The sequence below is a fragment of the Balaenoptera musculus genome, chromosome 13 (genome assembly GCF_009873245.2).
Source record: "Balaenoptera musculus isolate JJ_BM4_2016_0621 chromosome 13, mBalMus1.pri.v3, whole genome shotgun sequence".
Lineage (NCBI taxonomy): Eukaryota > Metazoa > Chordata > Mammalia > Artiodactyla > Balaenopteridae > Balaenoptera > Balaenoptera musculus.
In genome coordinates this window covers 838637-853886 of record NC_045797.1, presented here as the reverse complement: position 1 = coordinate 853886, position 15250 = coordinate 838637, and the positions used below count along the sequence as shown (strand labels likewise).

The window sequence follows — 15250 nt, the reverse complement described above, 5'->3', positions numbered from 1 at the left end:
GCCACCCTGATGAGCCAACCTGGGGGTGATGCCGAAAGCTCAGCTTCTCTGTGCACCAGCACCAAGTTAAGTCTCGGAGACACGGTTTTGGATGAAGGAGGAAAGGAGAGCTTTATTACTTGGCCAGGCAAAGGGGGACACAGCAGGCTCCTGCCTCGAAAAACTATGTGTCCCCACACATAGTGATGAGGAGCTTTATGACAGTACTTCCCAAGATGGGGTTGCTGACCAGACTGGGGTGTGTGCAGGGTCTCAGGTGGTCGGTCTCCTAATCTTTTTTTTTTTTTTTTAATTTTTATTTATTTATTTATTTTTTATTTATTTATGGCTGTGTTGGGTCTTCGTTTCTGTGCGAGGGCTTTCTCTAGTTGTGGCAAGCGGGGGCCACTCTTCATTGCGGTGCGCGGGCCTCTCACTGTCGCGGCCTCTCTTGTTGCGGAGCACAGGCTCCAGACGCGCAGGCTCAGCAGTTGTGGCTCACGGGCCTAGTTGCTCTGCGGCATGTGGGATCTTCCCAGACCAGGGCTCGAACCCGTGTCCCCTGCATTGGCAGGCAGATTCTCAACCACTGCGCCACCAGGGAAGCCCCGGTCTCCTAATCTTGATGAGCTTCTCTGGTCCCTTTAATCTTGTCTCAGGTGGTTGGTCTCCTAATCTTGATGAGCTTCTCTGGTCCCTTTAATCTTGCCTCAGGTGGTCTCTCGGCTGCCCCTCCCTTGATTAGCAGCTGTTCGAATCTGCCCTTTGGAACTCAGGGAAGGTCATGGAGGCTGGAGTCTTGCCTATAAGAAACGGGGGACAAAAAGGCCTCCATGCCTGGGAGCCCCACTGGGCCCCGCTAGGTTTCAGGGCACCACCGCCTCGCCTACCTCCCAGCTGCGCTTCCCTCCGGGCGTTTACCTCCCCCAGGTCATGTTTATTTCTTCATCACCTTTACACCCCGAAACGAAGCTATTTAAAATGCTCAGGCTCCCACAGTTTTTACTTCTCTTCTCCTTAAACGTAATAATGAATTCCCAATGCATCTCTCCTAACTTTCTCAGAGAATCTTAAAAAAAAAAAAAAAAAAGGAATGACTGTTCAAAGCTTTAGAAATGACACAAGCACCCCTTTCTTTTAAGCACCTGTGAAATAGGTCCACATAGAAAGATGTCCTCGGAGGAAATGAAAGATCTCCTCCTGGAGGAGAAATACCTGCAACCAGAAACCAGAGAAGTGAATGGAATCCTCCTGACCCAGATAATAAGCGACAACTGGAGAAATCTGAACTTTCCAAGTCAAGCCTGATGACCTGCTCATTGTAACCCATGCAAAGGCAGGTAATTTGGAGAAAGTGGTAGTGGGAAAGCCAGCTTCAGCAGAGCCTGGATACCTGGAGGGGCCCCCGATTTTAAAATCGCAGGTTTTCATCACGGCCAGACTCTGGAACAATGAAAACCAGACTCACTTATGAGTTCCAAACCCCCAGGATCCAAGAGCCTCCTTTTTATTTTGGCCCCTGATAGAGAAAGAGATGGGCAGACTCCCACATGATCAAAGGACTGGATCAATTACAAAACTACTTGAAAGCACAGAGTCTGAGAAACAGCGCAGAGGTTCTTCCGGGAAGCCTTGCCGCTCCCGGCGCTCCTCCCCTGGGCTCTCCCGGAAGCGGAGACAGAGCTGGAACTGAGTGGAAAAGTGTGAATGGCATCGGGTCCAAACCTGCACGAGGACTGTGGGAAGGGGGTGGGGGGGAACACGTACCAGAATCCTATGAAATGGAGAGGAGCTTGTGGGGAAGTCAGGGTGGGAAGAGGCAGAGAAGCCAGGCTCGTGCAGGGTGGAGGAGTAGAGACCCCAGAGCCCAGAGGGCTGGATGGAAAGTCGGATGGAAGGTCTGAGGGCGCTCCGAGTTACGTGCTCATTACTCCAAGCAGTGGGAGTGAGAGAGGTAACCAGTAACCAGTCCGGGGAAGTCTCTCAATGGCCACTGGACTTCACAAGAGAAACCCTGGATGTTCAGAACCAGGAAGATTCCAGAAGAGCCCCTTCTCCGCAGTTCCTGATCACGCTGGCGTGTATTCTGTCCTCTCTGGCTCAGGACGCCCTCCTTAGCCTCTCTCTGCTCCCATCACACAGCACTGCCGCCCAGGCTTGGTCAGTAAACCAGGGTAGGGACCTCCTGCTTACTCCTGCCGGAAGCTTTCAGTTTCTCAAGAATCACCTTCTGTCTGGCTTGCACTTCTCCTGCTCAGATCTGAACTTAAATTGGTACTGCACCTCATCAGAAATTTGTTCTCAGTTCACCTTGGAAATTATGCAGTCAACCCCCAGACCCTCCCAGCACTCTCTCTGCAGCCTCATTGCCCCCTTCCCCCAATACCTCTCAAACCCGCCGTGAGCCCTGCTTACGCTTCCCAACATGGGAGGTACGTCGGCCTCATCCTGGCTCTCAAGGTTTTCCTCCCTGGGATGCTCTGGCTTCTTAATGTAGGTGGACACTCTCGTCCTGCTCTGACCCTTCCCTGCCAAGAGACCACCTCGGCTGAGCCCACCTACCCCTTCCACAGGGAGCTGCCCCTCCTCCTCCGAACTCCCGTGGCCCTTTGCACATCCCTTATGGCTCTTACTGGAGACCGTTCACCTTTCAGTTATCTGTGTATTGTCTTACCTATCAGTGAGCACCAGGCTTGGCTAGGAGTCAGAGGCACCAAATGCCTTTGGTGTGAAGAGGAAAATGGACATGTGGTGGGCAGGGAGCACAGTCTAGCTCTTTGCCCACCCATGTGTCTATTTACACCCCTCTTCTGTATCAGTTAGGATTCAGTTTGGCTATATGCGTCAGAAAACTCAAAAGAAAAAGTAGTCTGGAGGTTAAAAGTCCAGGTGAAATGAAATGGTGGCTGCACTGATCCTCAGAAACCCTGGGTCCTTCAAACTTTCTGCTCCACCATCTTCAGGCTTTGCTTTTGGTTTTATAGTCCAGTGTGACTGCTGGAGCTCCAGCCATCACATGCACATTCCAAACAGCAGCAAGGAGGTAGGAAGGGAGGAATAAGGTCATGTTCCTTCCCTTCAAAGACAGCTTCCCAAAATGTAATGACATGGCCACGTTTAGCATCAAGAAAGACTGAAAACTGCAACCTGTGAGCCTTGAGCTATATGTCCAGCTAAAAACTGAGGCTCTGTTACCTTGAGAAAGAAGAGAATGGGTATGAACCAGGCAAGAAGCAGCCTCTGTCATATCTTATCTCCTCCAAAACGACTGGAAGCTTGCTGGGGCAGGGACAGCGCCTACTTCATCTTTGTATTTCTGCACCTTCCTTTGAGTCAATATTCTTTCACTCAAGCTACATTCATTAGGTACAAAACCCTATGTGAGGTACGAGGTATGCGGGACAAAGGAGCAAAAGGACAGCCCCCGCTTCAGTAGAGCTCACGGTCTCACAAGAAGGCAGGTGTGTGTGAAGACCCGGACAGTGAGGACAGGGGACAGGCGCTCAGAGCAGAGGCTCGTCTTCCCTGAGTGTCCCTCAGAGGAGGTGATAAGCGAGCTGATTCCGCTCAACACAAGCTAATGTGAATTTTACTGAATATGTGCATAATCAAGGAAATCGAGTGAAGCTGTACAGTGAGTGGGTGGAACTGAGGAGAACTAACCCTTCCAGGCGCGACCTGGACCCAGGAGATTGTGGGCATGATCCAGAACGGCAGGGATGTGCAGAAGAGCCAGCGGGCCAGGACCTTCGACCGGCATCCTTTCATGGAGGGGGCCCTCCCCCCGCCGCTCAACTCAGGCACGTGCCCGTGGGGACCCGCGGGCTGTAACCTGTGCTGGACTAGTGTGCAGGTGAAGGAGAGTTATCTCCACGGTCGGCCTTCTAGAAAATACTTCCAAAGGGAGCTGGGAAGGAGTTTGAGGACGGGTCGGGTCAACACACTCCCTTCGGCTGGGAAAAAAGACCCCTCAACCCGTCTCCTAAAATACATGATTGGGTGGCTTCAGACAGCGCATTCCTCCAGAGCAGGCACGAACGCCCAGCGCAGTGGAGGTGGGGTGAGGCCTGCTGGCCTCCAGTGAGCGGGAACCTCATTCCGTGTCACTGTGCTACCATCTCCTGGAGGAATGTCTTCTGCTGTATTTTATCTACAACCGGTCTGCCAGAGAGTCAAGCTAAACTATATACGGTACCATTATTATCAACAAAGGACGTGCTTCACACCAGAGATACTAAGAAACAACGGCAGGCAGGTAGGCAGCACCCTTGAAGAGTTTGCAACCAATTAGGAATAAAGGACATGTTTTTGACAGAGTAAATAGTAGCAAAGTGTAGCTTTGCAATAGGACACAAGCCAGTGGTGAAAAGGCACAGACTTTGGAATCAAACAGTCCAGCTGCAGTTCTGGTTTGGATTCTTATCTGGGTGACCTTGAGCAAGTTATTAAACCTCTCAAAACCCAATCTTGCTTCACTTGTAAAATACTACCTGTTGAAAACCCATGATTGACTGGGCCAATTCTTCTAGCACCCCTGGTTGAAAAACTTGTCTTTTCTCCCATCGAATTCCCACGGCCCCTTCACCAAAATCGGATAACCATAAGCATATGGGTGCATTCTGGGTTTTCTTTTCTGTTCTTTTCCACTGTGTGTCCCTCTTTGTGCCAACACCACACTCGTTGACGACGACCGTAGCTTTATGTGGCCTGACCAGTGACACTGGGCCGGCCCCAGCCCGGGATGTACTTCATAGAGACGTGACATCAGGAGGCAGCGATGGGCTTCAGCATCACTCGGCACCACTTAATGTAGAAGAAGCTGAGCTCCGGGTCAGAACCCACGCCCGTGGGGCCGTGGCCGAGGCCCTCCTACCGGGGCCGGTGGCATCTGACACCCAGGCACCCGTGGAGCAGGGGCCCACCTGGCTGGCTCTGTCCCAGCACCGCTCCTGGGACGGGGCAGCCCCAGGGGGTCTGCTAGCAAGCCTTCGACCCGGGCTGTCAACTGGAAGAGCCAAAGGAGAGCGTGTGCGCCAGGCAGGCTGGGGGCCTCCTCTGGGGAGAGCAGTCTGATTCTGACCGAGGCCAAGCATCTTTGCTCTGGAGCAGGGGGTCATCACCTCTTGTTTAAGGTGGGGCGGACACCTGACCTGAGTCACCGACAGTGACCCCTTGATTCTGGGGATCCTTTGTGACTGACGTCCACCAGGTGGAGGCCTCGTTTCCTCTCCCTGGGGTCCACAGTCCCGCCAGGGGATCCTGGAGCTGTAATTTCAATCTCCTGCAACGTGTTTGGTGCATTTGATTGACTTCATGAGGTTTCATAACCTGAATCGTGAGGCAGAGCCAGGGGCCTCAGCGTTTCGGCTGGTGCTGGGCCATCGTGTGGGCCGAGAAACCTGTGTAATCACGAGGGACCCAAGGGGTCCCCTTGGGTTCTCTGCTGCACGAGGGTCGCTCTGCACAGCCTTCCCTCGCTCGAGGCGCCAGCACATGGAGGACAGCCAGGCAGTCGGAAACCCTGACTGGTGGCGTGACATTCCCCTGGCGAGGATGTCAGAGGGGCGGGGTCTCTGCAAGTGCTAACAGGGAGGCTTGGAGAAGCCTGGCGGTTGGTGTGAGGGCTGGAGAGCTGAGGGCTGGGAATTCCGCTGTGCTGGGGCCAGGGGTTAAATTTCTGTCCATGTGGGACCATCTGTTGTTTAAAATGCTTGAGGAGCGTTTCTTTGAGTGGCCTGTCATTTGGGTCCCCTCTATGAGCCCACTGTCGGGGGCTGGGAGGTTGTGTGGAAACCCCACATGACTCCGTGCTCTGGACCCATGACCGCACACCTTAGAGGTGAAATGAGTACCTTGATCTGACTTTGTGGGGTCTGGTGGGCCAAAAGGGAGGAGCATCGACCTGGTTAAGAAGGAGGTGACGTGACGGGAAGCAGAGTTTCTGCAGGAGATCGTAGAGGTGCCCGTAACAGTGGCTGCGAACCGTGGCACCAGCAGAGGCTGGCAGCAGTCCCATAAATCAATCTGCCATAGGGAAGAGTGTCCAGAGTTTTGGGGGGAACAATGGGGGCAGTGATCTGCCATGACCTTGGCTGTGTGCCCCGTCAGTGGGTGCTGTCCGCTCCACCCTGCCGGGGGTGTGGCATCGCTGGACGAAGAGTGGTCCAGGGCTGTCTGGGACCCTGGGAGGGGCTCACGGGGGCCTCGGAACAGGCTTGTGGTTTGGATAGGAGTCCGCAGCGTCCTCACGACGTGTCCCTGGTGTTTGCTGGCGTGTGCCGAGACACGGGCGGCCACAATGGACGTGTCTGAGGTCTCCCGGTGGAGGCCCCCCAGGGAGGCTCTCCCTGAACCATGAAGTTATCCTGTTGCCACTGTCCAGACAACTGCCAACCCATCGGCTACTGCCCAGAGTCAGGAAAAATGCGCGCCCTTGGGGGTCTCATTTGTGTGGCCTGTTGTATAGCCAAGGGCACTGCCCCCAATTCTGCCAGTCGGGCCGATCTGCTCGACCAGGGGTGCACCAGCAGGGTGACTCGGCCCAGCTGTCCAGCGGGCGGTCACTGGTGAAGAACACAAGGGGCGCCCCGAACTGCTCGAGGGGTCGGCCCGGGGGGGAGCCACCAGCTGCACCTCAGTGTCGGTGGGCAAGGGGCTAAGCTCGGGGAAACCTCATCCCCCTGTAATCCGCAAAGTCCCTGACAACCTTGAAGGTGCCGTGTCCGCTTTAACAGTGAGGCCTCGGCGGCCGTGCCGCGCCTCTGCGGGTTGAATCCCTGGCCCCAGCAGGATGGGGGCTTGCGAGCGGAACCGTGTGGGCTATGAACACCTCTGTCTCTAAAAGGGCCCAGTAGGCTGCCAGAGTTTGGCATTCTGGGGAGGCGCTTTTGGTCCAGAACCCACGGTCAGCCGGGTGGGCTGTACTCAGTCCAGAGACCCCTGGACTCAGGCACAGTCAGGCGTCCGGTGCTTCTGAGCCCAGAGGGACGAAGGGCCGGGCCCTCAGCTGGATGCTCCCCAGTGGGAAGAAGCCGATTTGCATGGAACCGCACAAACAGGCTTTAGTAGGATGGACAAGCGTGTTGCGTGTTGTCTCCCAAAGGTGAGGAGACCTAGCGTGTGCTGTGCCTCAGTGGCAGGGGGCCCGCTGGCGGGGGTGGAGGGATCTCACGGCCCCCAGCGGACCACACCCAGCCCAGAAACTCCACAGAGGTGCCGTCCTTGAATCTCAGCGGGGAGCGGCCCATCCCCTCTGCTGCAGAGCGTGTATCACTGGGTGTAGGTCTTCCTAAGGGCATCCTCAGCGGCCTCTGGAGCAGAGCGGAGCGGAAGCCCGTCTATATGACGCCAGGGGCGGCAGTGGGCTGGCTGGGTGAGTTCAGATCTCATCTGCACAGGTTGTGTGCGGTGGTGGAGACCTTCAGGTAACCCACGGCAGCCCAGTGAAGGGAACTGGGTGCCCTCGAGAGTGAGAGCGAATAGGGGCTGCACGGCTTCTGGGACTGGGACCGAGTGTGTAAAACGTTAGGTGGCCGGATCTGGGGCATCGTAGCCGGCGCCCGAGCTTCTGGGTGTCATCTGCCTGCTCCATAGTACGGGGACTGGGAGCCTTCAGGGCAGGAACCTCTGCATTTAAGTACTGAGAGTCGACTGTGCATCTCCACTTGGCGGCGGCCAGGTTCAGCGCTGGCGCCATTGGGCTATTGCGGGGTGACACGGTGGCCTAACGACCCGGAGGCAAGCGCGTCTCTAATGACGGGATGAAGGGCCACTGTCCCTGCTTCAGCCGGTGCCGTGGCGCATTTACTGTCCACACTGGAGAAGGCAGCTGGAAGCCCCCGTTTGGCAGCTCCCACGAGAAAGGCCAGGAATTGGGGTTATTTCACCAGGCGAGTCTCTGGGCGAGGGCACCTCCACCTATAACAGGAAAAGAGGAGGCGCGGGGGCCACCTCCACTGGGGGCTGTTCCAGCTTGGCCGAGTCAGTTACCTCAGTGTGAGCCCCCCAAGGAGCAAAGCTGAGGCACAGTAAGACGTGAAGGGGGTTTATTTAGGGAAAACCCATGAGGAGGGAGGTGGAGCAAGACAAAGGAGGGTGGGGCGCCCCAGGACCACGTTCGGTGTCTCGAAATCGGTCTGCCTCATGGACAAGCTTCCGGGAACAGTCATGCCTCTGCCTTCCATTTTCAAGTTTTTTGACTTATTTTGACACTTCCAAATTCAGATCCTATAAATGCAGAGTGCACTGAATGTACTAGTGTTTCTTATTGATGTCAGCTTCATCAGTGAGTCTGGAAATCAATGAAATACAGAATATACACCAAATATCAACTTAGAGACCTGCAGTGAAAAGTGTAGCCGTCCAGCAGAGTCAAATGCTTGTCTCAGCTGGACCGTACATCTCCCCTGTGGGCAGGCTACCTTGGAGACCCAGCTGCAGACCCTTCCACATTCTGGGCTGAGCCTTTTCCAGGGAAACCACATGGTCAAGCCTGTGTAGCCAAGACACTCTCTCCTGGGTGCAGGGCTCAGAAATGCAGTGCAAGTGGCTGCTTTTGAGTTTCTCTGCTCTGGTTTCCATGGCGCTCCATCACTTCATCTTGTCCATCTCCCATCTCCAAACAAGATGCCATCAAATCGAACAGGTTTCCATGTATCAACTGCTATCCCACCCCTGATTTGCTGCCCTGAGATTACACCGAGGTCACCGCAGCTTTGAAAACTTCTTGGTTTATTCCCACAGACCGATACCTTAATTTTGCTGCTCAAGAACCAACAAATGACTTCTTAATTATAGTGCAGATGCAAGGTCAGAAGACGCATTAACACTTGGCTTGTCATCAGATGAACAGCTTCTTTTTGTGAAACTGGGCCTTCTAAAAAATGTACAAATCTTGCAGGCAGCACCGCCTTTATCTGCTGAGAGCTGTCGATCATCTGAGAGTAGGAGGTGATGTGACGGAGCTTAGTCCGAGCTTTTCCTGTTACGATAGAGCAGTGAGCTAAGTAGTGCCCAAAGACATCCACACCCCAGCCACCAAAACCCCTGCAAATGCACCTCACATGGTAGAGTGGGCTTTTCAGGTGTGATTCAGTAGAGGATCTCGAGATGGGAGATTATCTGGGTTCCCTGGGTGGCCCTCAGCATCAACACAAGGGTCCTGATGAGAGGGAGGCACGAAGGTCAAAGGAGGAAGGAGGAGAGGAGACACGTGACACAGAAACTGGAGTGATTCCAGGGCGGAGTCCGGGCTGAGGAGCACAGGTGGCCTCAGGTTCCAGGAACCACAGGAAAGTACATCCTCCCTCGAGCCACCAGCAAGAGCCAGTCCTGCGACCAGCTGGAATTCGGCCCAGGGAGACCTGGTCTCCAGACCACAGGAGAGTCAACCTCTTGTTGTGCTAAACCTCTACACCTGTGGTAATTTGCACAGCAGCAATAAGAGGCTCACACAGATAGATCCGCACACTCAGAAGATGTAAGTGTGTGGCCTTCGCTCTCACCCGGACATCTGACTCCAGACCAGAGGCCTTTTCAACAGGATCCCCATCCAGCCGGGTTTCCCCTGTTCCAGCTACTCAGGCTTTGATTTGCAAAAAAAAAAAAGCAACAACCAACGTAAGCATTGAGATATATGTTTACTTAATCATAAGACCTTGCTGCTGTGCATCCTTTTTGGCTTCCTGAGCACGTTCGTAAACACTGGAGAGAAGTCCAGCAGGAGGAAAGGGGCAGAGAGCAGAGTCACGGCCAGGCTGTGCTCATGGGAGGAGCCGTGGGGGAAACGAAGCTGAGGCCGCAGGACCGGAGCTAATTCGCTCAGAGGAAAACACCACCTGGGTGACCGGCCTGGACTCATGCACGGTTCTAACGAGTACGTGCAACACGGGGAACAGGCACCCTGCCGAGGGTGCACACAGCCTGGGGAGCCGGTGGGCGGAAGTGGAGGCGTGCAGCAGGCCAGCAGCTGGACCACGGCTCTGCCACTCCCAGGAGGAGACAGGTCACTGGCAGCTCCAAAGGCGGACTTAACGCCGTCCTGTGATCTTATCACGGATAACAGTCATCTGTGAGGCTGCGGTTCCTGGTATGCAGATAAGGCAGAGGGTCCCCGCCCTGCAACCTGGTTACAGCCCCCGCTCAGTGAAAGCCAGGGGACCCCCCTCTCACACCCTGAGAAATGCCCCGTGGCCTCTCTGACCTCCAGGAGCATCAGAGCGAGGGTGGCTGCAGCACTTGTCACACAAACCAGGACACTCTGAGAGAGAAGGGCAGGTTGTCACTGACTACGCTACGACCACAGCTGTAAACTGGAACTGTGCCAGGCAAACTGGAAGAAACAGTCACAGAAAATGCAAGTCTAGTCACTAAGGCGGGATGGTCTAAGATTCTTCTAATCACTCAGTAACTTTTCTGTCTTGTTTTCTCAGTGTCTCCATCCCCTTCCTGGCTGACTTCAGATCATCCATGTGGCCAGAAATGCCAAGGACTCTCTGGTGTCCTACTACCATTTCTCAAGAATGACTAGGATGGTGCCGGACCCTGGTCCCTGGGGGGAATATGCTGAGACATTCAAAGGGGAAAGGTGAGTAAGAGGAAATGGTGGCTCACGCCTCCCTGTTCCCTCAGCCGCGGACATCAGAGAGGCAGGGCTTTCGCTGACCAACTGTGTTGCTCAAGGTTCTGGGAGGATGCAGGTGGCACTCAGACAGGGTCACTGGCGAGGGTTTAGCTAAGACATTATGTAGAAAGCTGTGGGCAGTGTACCGAACCCGACAGGCGATGGTACGGGACTCTGGGGTGTGGCCGATGGGGAGGAGGGGAGGGTCCCGAGCAGGTGGGTTGGTAGGAGACAGTCAGCCACAGGGAGCCTGCAGGGAAATAAACACCATCGTCACCCTCCTGCCCCCCAGGTGGGACCCTGAGGACGGAGAACCCCAGGGACACTGACCCCAGGGTCAACCTCGCAGCAGAAGGAGACGGAGGGTGGCTTTGGGGGCCGGCAGAGGACACCATGCACCTTGCTTCCTCCCATTCACCATCACAGTGGGGAAAGGGGCCCAAACATCCGGTCACTGTGATTCTTCAGAGTGAATTCAAGGCTTCTTTTCACAATCAGCCTGTTAGGGAACAATATTTATCGCAAAACGCTGGTCTGGGTACCATGCAGCGATGCAAGAGGAATACAGACCCTGCACCCCTGCCCTTGGGACAGTCTCTCACGGGCGAGCAAGTTCAAGGGGTGGAAACATAAACCAGGGAATCCAGGGTACTTTTTATCATCTCTCTAAATATTAAAAATCCCTGTCTCTGCAAATAAGAATTCTGGTTATCTTCACTAAACGTCCTTTTTCATTTGAGACACCCATGCTTGCTTTATGAGCTTCAGGTTGATACGACGCCCCATCTCTCTCCTTCCCCTCAGTGCTGTGGGGCTCCTGGTACGAGCACGTGAAGGGATGGTGGGACACCAAGGACCGGCACCGCATCCTCTACCTCTTCTACGAGGACATGAGGGAGGTGAGGGGCGTGCGGCCACCGTCACTTCCCAGCATGTCCTCCAGTGGAACCAACCAGTCAGGCCTGCAGGCGGGCCTGACCACACAAGGGCCCCCTCTCTCCCTGACACCCTTTCCAACTCAGCCTTACCCTCAAACGCTGCAACTACTTTTTAAAAAATCTTGTAACTTTCCTTCCGTTCACAATTTCCAGAAGATCCTTCCACTCAGGAAATATCACATGCCTTTATAACCTGATTGATCCTGGCACTTACGAACCATGTTTCTTCACCTACAAAACATGCGTCAGCTCTGTCTGTGTCTCGGGAAATTATGGTGACGATTTATGAGGTCACACTGTAAAGCGCCCGGCTTCCTCACTCAAGACCCACATCTCACACTGAAGTGCCGTCCACACAGCCGCTGGCAGGACTGGTCCCACGTGGGGACACAGGGCTGCTCTCTGCATTCATTGTCATTCAGGCATCGCACAGTCACTCTCGTGACCCAGGAATCAGTGCCCTAGAATTACAAAGCTACCTCCTGGGCCGGCGCTGAGAGGTCCTCTGGAATCTAGTCAGACGCCACAGGTCCTCCTTCGGCACCTCTGTGATCAGAAAGAACCGGGCCACAGGACTCTCATTTCTGGGTCAGCGTGAGATCCCTTGTTCACCCTCTTACTGACCTTCTGTTAAACTCTCGGCAGACCCTGTGCCGTCTCTACAGTCACTTTCCCTCCTCTGCGCCTCTGTGATCTCCTCCAAGGGATGGACCCGCGCCTTCCCACGGAAGCCCGTGCCCTCCCTGCATGCCCGCAGGCAGCGCGCTTCCTGGGCGGGCATCGCAGGGCCGTGTTCATGTTTCTCTCCCCCCTTGCACGGTGGTCAGCCTCCTCGGGGCTGGGACGGCCCTCACCTCCATGTCCTGCGGCCCCGGGACCGTCCGGCATTGTCCACAGCCATCCCTTGAGGAAGACACCTTGACTAAATTTGAGCTGATCCTTTAACTCATCCCTCCCCAAACACAGTCTGTCCAAACATAATGTCATCCCCTAATGGAAAACTCCCAATTATTTGTTTTGTGTGACTGTTCTACGTACAGGATCCAAAGCGGGAAATTCTGAAGATGCTTAAGTTCCTGGAGAAAGACGTATCAGAGGAAGTTCTGAATAAAATCATCTATGACACATCCTTCGATGTAATGAAGCAAAACCCGATGGCCAGCTACAGCACCCTGCCCACCAGCATCATGGACCAACGCATCTCCGCCTTCATGAGGAGAGGTGCGTGAGGCCCACACTCTCAGAGGCCAGGCGGGACTCTGGCCCATTTCCCGGTTTCTGGGTGACGTTTCGTGCTCCTGTGCCTGTTCTGTGGGTGACGCTGCCGGGAGGAGCAGACTCCCTTCCTCGCCCTGTGCCGGCCCCGAGCGGGCGGGCTCACCCACCATCCCCCACCACGCCGGACTCACTGAGGCTTCGCCTCGTTGCAGGGATGCCGGGGGCCTGGAAGAACTACTTCAGGTGCCTCAGAACGAGGACTTGGGCAGGACTACGAGAGGAAGACAGCCGGGAGCACGCTGACCTTCCGCACAGCGTCTGAGCGCTGGGGAGCCTGGCAGAGCCCCTCACTAGACTTTAGACGCTTGAGCCTCATGACCAGGACACTGAAAACAATGACTCCCTTCCCCCCTCCTGAGCTTCGCACACTGTCTGTAGATCCCATGCCACGTGATACACAGAATGCAATCACACCCTGGGTAGAAAGAAGTTTAAAATTAAATTACACGGTCGTTCACAGAGGCCCGGCCACATGCGATGCTAGAGCAAAATAAGCACACGACTTAACCCCCTAACTAGTGCACAGCGCCTGGCCTCCCAGGGTCAATGCTCGTGAAAAGAGAGAAAAGAGTCAGATCAGACCCTTGACACAAGAGGCACATAAGATGCAAAGAGATGAGAAGGGGGCCCCCGGGAGAACGTGAGAGGCACCAGGTCTTATCCCCCAGCGTCCAGAATGAGGGAGACTCAGGGCCGCGAGGCTCAGATGGTGGAACAGGGGATGGGGTCTGATGGAGACAGGGATGGTCTGAAGCCCAGAGACCAAAGTGCGAGGAGCGCGGGGTAAAAGCAGGCCTGAAAGCCAGGGAGATTTCATATTCCGGGTAGACTTCTTCGAGAGAGAGAGGAAAAAAGCCTCAAATTAGCCCAAGAGAAATGAATTAGAGGAAAACACCCAGCACCATGTGCACGTAAAGGACAAGGTGACCGTCAGGTCTCTGGGAGGAATCAATCCCACATTATGCTTCGTAAACAGATGCTCTAAGCAGGATTGTCAGGACGGCCAATTTGTTTAGCTGCACATGTAATGTTCTGATTCTTTGTTGTTGTTAAAACCTGCCTGAGAAAGTGCCCACCCTCATTCACACAATTCGTGCAAAGGTCAGTGCTTTACTTTAAAAGAAAGTCAGGAAGGTTCCTTCTGTGGGAGTGGCGCTTTCCTGTGTCACCAGATCATCTGGTACTGAAAATCACCTCCTCCTCCCAGGATCTACGTACGCCCTGTTTGCAGTCCTTGGTCATTTACCTTCTAAGGCAAGCGTGCAAATCATTAACCACAGGACAGATAATCCCGTGTGGTGTTTGTGCCGATCGCTGAGCTGCACCGAGGAAAGGGAGGGGACGCTGAGCCCGCAAGATTAAACAGCAAATACATTTCCATCGCTGAACACCCACACCTAATGTCTGCAGTTCACCTCTGGGAGCTCCTAAAAATTCAGACAGCGAGCACATAACAGCTCCCATCCTGTGCACAGTGTGGCCTGGGCATAGGCAAAGCTTGTCTTTCTTCTTTTATAAATTGTAAAATTCTTCTTGATTTCATTGTAAAAGTAAATTCCACTCATATTCTCAATAAATCTCAGGCACAGAAAATATGGATTTCTCTCTTACAAAGCTCTGCTCTGTCTTTTTAAAAAATACTCGCAGTACTGTGAGGAAGAATTAATGGATTAGTTCTTTTTTTTAAAATTTATTTATTTATTTATTTTTGGCTGTGTTGGGTTTTCACTGCTGTGCGCGGGCTTTTCTCTAATTGCAGTGAGCAGAGGCTACTTTTTGTTGTGGTGTGAGGGCTTCTCACTGCAGTGGCTTCTCTTGTTGCAGAGCACAGGCTCTAGGCGTGCAGGCTCAGTAGTTCTGGCTTGCGGGCTCTAGAGCGCAGGCTCAGTCGTTGTGGCGCACGGGCTTAGTTGCTCCGCAGCATGTGGAATCCTCCTGGACCAGGAATAGAACCCGTGTCCCCTGCATTGGAAGGTGGATTCTTAACCACTGCGCCACCAGGGAAGTCCCAGTGGATTAATTCTTAAACCTTTCTAGGCGTCTTCTCTCCCTCTCTCTCTTTTGTTCCATGGAGTTAGAGCTTTACTGGAGGAATCTGGTGACCAGCTTTCTCCTCCTAAGAGGTTTACTTTTAGTTGGAAAACCCACCATCTCTTCCTCATCATCCTCATCCTCCCTTCTCTCTCCCTTCGTGGGTTGTTGATCTAGGGTCACACAGGTTGGAAAACCATGGCCTGTGGGCCAAACCCAGTGTCTGGTATGGCTGGAAGATGAGAAGGCTGTTGTATTTTCAAAAGGTGTTACAGAGACAACAGCACGGATGTGACCCACAGAGCCTGAAACTTCCACCATCTGGTCTCGTACAGAAGGGGGTTGCTGAGCCCTGGTCCAGGAGAAGCCCAGCCAGGTCCATCCTGTGGGCAGAGCCCCCGAG

The 15250-nt window shown here is 54.1% G+C and overlaps 1 pseudogene; it reads left to right on the top strand.

The window, feature by feature from the left end:
• Nucleotides 1-1149: 1149 nt before the first annotated feature.
• On the top strand, nt 1150-14388 carry LOC118906286 (annotated as a pseudogene).
• Nucleotides 14389-15250: the final 862 nt, after the last annotated feature.